Source organism: Pongo pygmaeus, chromosome 5 (genome assembly GCF_028885625.2).
Source record: "Pongo pygmaeus isolate AG05252 chromosome 5, NHGRI_mPonPyg2-v2.0_pri, whole genome shotgun sequence".
Taxonomy (NCBI): Eukaryota; Metazoa; Chordata; class Mammalia; order Primates; family Hominidae; genus Pongo; species Pongo pygmaeus.
This window is the reverse complement of record NC_072378.2, coordinates 37,388,986-37,393,079: the sequence shown is the minus strand read 5'-3', so window position 1 is coordinate 37,393,079 and position 4,094 is coordinate 37,388,986.

The window sequence follows — 4,094 nt, the reverse complement described above, 5'->3', positions numbered from 1 at the left end:
GAAGAAAGAGGAAGTGGTCCCAGAGCCACAGCCCTGCAGGGGAAAGGCCAGTGCTCCTGCAGTGGGAGGAGCCTGCTCAGGCCCCACCTCTCCCTCAGGGGGGCTGACCTTTCACACCTGTAGACCCCCATTCCAGAAGCCACCTAAGAGGTGGCAACAGGGCCCAGAGGTAGCTTCTGGAGCCCAGTCTGGGCTGGTGCAGTGGTTTGCATCTGTAATTCCAGTGCTTTGGAAGGCCGAAGCAGGAGGATTGCTTGAGCCCAGGAGTTCAAGACCAACTGGGCAACATAGTGAGACACCGTCTCTTAAAAAAAAAAAAAAAAAAAAAGGCCACCTGGAGCCAGACCCTTGGCTGGTTTCTTGGCCTAGTGGTTCTAGCCAACAACACTTTCTCCTTCAGAAGGTCCAGTGGCTTTTACTTGGTCTCTTTCTCAGCATCTTCTTTTCTGCATCTGCCCCTGCTCACAGCTGTAAGGAAATAATGTCTTTTTTATTCTTTAGAGACAGAGTGCAGTGGTGGGATCTCGGCTCACTGCACCCTCTGCCTCTTGGGTGTTCAAGAGATTCTCCTGCCTCAGCCTCCTGAGTAGCTGGGATTACAGGGCCTGCCACCACGCCCCGCTAATTATTTGTATTTTTAGTAGAGATGGGGTTTCACCATGTTGGTCAGGCTGGTCTTGAACTCCTGGCCTCAGGTGATCCTCCTGCCTCGCCTCCCAAAATTCTGGGATTACAGATGTAAGCCACTGTGCCTGGCCAGGAAACAGCTTCTTTTATTTAAAATAATCACAAACCTGGTAAGGGTGGCAGGGAGTACTGTGATGTTCCCACCTCCCCACTGGGGTTCTCTCATTTTAGTTGTTGCTGTCATCACCTCATTGCCCCAAGGGAGGGCAGTTTCCTCCCTGAAACTCAGAGGATAATAATAGCTAACATGCACTCTTTTTCGTGCTTATGAGTATTTTCTTATTAATCCTATAACAACCTCACGAGGTAGGTACTATTCCTATCCCCACTTTACATAGGAAGAAACAGAATCAGAGAGGTTAAGTAACTTGCCCAAGGTCACCCAGGAAGAACACAAGAGAAGTTGGATTTCCAAAGCAAAGGTGGGTGTCATACGGTTCCAGCAAGGGTTCGTTGGGAGCCTGGATGACCATGTTCTTGCTGCTCCCTCCCCAGGCCTCCCTGCTCCTAGGACACTGGGTTTCTTTGCCTGAGGCCTCCTTTACCACCTGGTTTCCCGGCCCTTACAGAACAAATGGACGCTGCCTCTGTTCGCTTCCTTCAAGCCCTACAGGCCATTCAGGGCCCTCCTACTGGGCTCTGGTCCCGCTCTCCATTGAACCTGGTCTTTGTCCTGGAGTGCAGGGCCTGAGCCTCGGTGCTCTTGGTACGCGAGGCGCCTGGCACAGCTTCACGCTCCAGCAACTGTGAACTGTGAACATGCCCAACAACCGCCCTCACCCCGAGCCTCGTCTGAGTGGTTTCTCCCACCATATGCCGGGCCCCCTGCCCCAAACCCTAAGTCTCACAAACCTCCATTTTTGTTTTTTACTTTTTATTATGGAGAATTTAGAACATATGCAAAACTAGACAGAATCATGTAATGCATCCCATGAACCCCTAATCCAGACCATAACAAACCTCAACTCACAGCCAGTCCCCTGTCCCTGCTGCAGCCACATCGACTCTGCCTTCTCATGTCATTTGGAAGAAAATCCCAGATGTCAGATGACATTACCCATAAATATATTTTAGTGTGTATCTAAAAGATAAGAACTCTCTCTCTCTTTTTTTTTTTTTTTTTTTTTTTTTTTTGTGAGACTGAGTCTTGCTCTGTCGCCCAGGCTGGAGTGCAGTGGTGCGATCTCGGATCACTGCAACCTTCGCCCCCCCTGTGTTCAAGCAATTCTCCTGCCTCAGCCTCCTGAGTAGCTGGGACTACAGGTGTGTGCCACCACACCCAGCTAATTTTTGTATTTTTATTTTTATTTTATTTATTTATTTATTTATTTATTTTTGTACTCATCCATGTTTCTGTTTATATACAGAATAACCAATTCAGGAATAATGGGAAAGTAATATATGAAACCTTAATAGGGAATATAATAGAGATTACAAAACATCACCATTTGATTTTTTATGCAAATACTTCAATATTCCAGTATTTTTACTCACTTGCTAAATAAAGCACACGACTCGAAATGCTAAATAATTCTGTTAGTCTAAATCTTTTAAAGAATAAAATGTTGGTGAAAAACCAAAATTGTTTAGTAAGGTATGTACGACCTTGTTTATTATCTATCATAGACATCAAGATGATCATAGTTCATACCAATTTAAGCTTTACAGAATACTGTTTTAGGCCCAATATTGATATATTAAATGAAAGTATTAGAGAATCTTGTATTTATGGCATCAGGTTATAAAGATCTATTCAAAACCATTTTTGTCAAAGTTTAAACACTGGAACAAAAGTCAAATTGTCTCTAAATGAGACACAAAAAATTTTTTGTATTTTTAGTAGAGACGGAGTTTCACCATGTTGGCCAGGCTGGTCTCGAACTCCCAACCTCAGGTGATCCACCCGCCTCAGCCTCCCAAAGTAGAGGGATTACAGGCATGAGCCACTGCGCCCAGCCAAGAACCCTTTAAATAACTAAATATACACACACAGAAATATATATGCATATATACACATGTATAATAGTAATATTGTTTTATATAGACATACATGTTTTACATGTTATATCCATGTGTATATACATATGAAATAATATTACCGTTATCATACCCCAAGAGATATTTAGCAATAATTCCTCAATATAATTAAACATCCAGAAAACATTCCAAGGGCCAATTCCTTATAAATGTTAAATTAAAAAATAAAATCAGAATCCAAATAAGGTCCACACACTCCCTGAGCTATCACATGGATGAATTCACTTTTCATCCACAGGTTCCTCTGGTTCTTTCTGTTTTCCCACACAGCATAGTGGAGAGGACACTGGGTTGTTGGTCCTATAGGTCCCACAGCCAGGACTTAGCCCACTGCAGCTCCATACCCTGGATTTCCTGCAGATGGTGGTTAGGTCTAGAGGCTCAGTCAGAAACACACTTAAATGCCACTTCTTCCCAATGCCCTTCCTGGCCTGGGGGCGCATTCCTCCCTGGTGTTCCTCTCCCGGATTTCCTCCTCTGCCTCCCACTAGTCTGTCTGCTCACTGGCTGTCTTGCTCCCTCCACGCAGGGCACACCTGAGCACTTGCACTTCCTGGTGGGTCCCCAACCCCAGCGCCCTTTCTGCATACAGTGGGGCCTCAGAAGGCATGTGGAATGGACAGACATCACACCCCAAGCCTCAGAGGATTGTCTTACCCCTCAGCTGCCAGTGCTTTGAGCATCCAAGCCTGAACAGTGGGACCTGCCCCTCCCATGGGGGCTGATGGGTGGGTAGGCGGGCCTTCACGAGGCCTCCAATACCCCAACCCTGAAGATGGCACAGGCACCATCAGAGCTGCTTGCCTCCAGGAAAAAGAGGCCAAGATGTCTACACCCCCAAAACAACCTTCCCTCATCATCCAGGGCTCTGCCTCCCCTGTCCCCTACCACTCTGACTTGGGCCCCTCACACTCTGCCAGCCTTTCTACCCGTGCCTGCAGGCATCACGTGAGACTCAGCCGCCGCCTTCTGGTCTCCTCATTCACACACACCTCCCACCCAATTCCGAATTTATCCTGGAGGTCCCACTTGTACCTTTTCCTGCCCTTCTACCCAGCGGATATGTCCAATACCTTCAGGATATCACCAAGTAGATGCCTACCTTTACTTCCAACTCAACACACAACTCTCTAAAGCCAGCACCATTATTGCACTGAAGTCATCCCAAACTCACTGGGGCAGCCATCAAGATCCTCCTGGTTGACACTCTCAGCTACCTCTTCCCTGCACACACCCAATCTGGGCTGGGATCCAGACCTGCCGGGTACTGTGGCTGAGCTAACCTGAGCCACAGCCCCGGAATCCCCTTCCCTGCATGGTCTGGACTACTGTTAGCCGTGGACGCAGGAGGGGATATAGCAGCCCTGTTT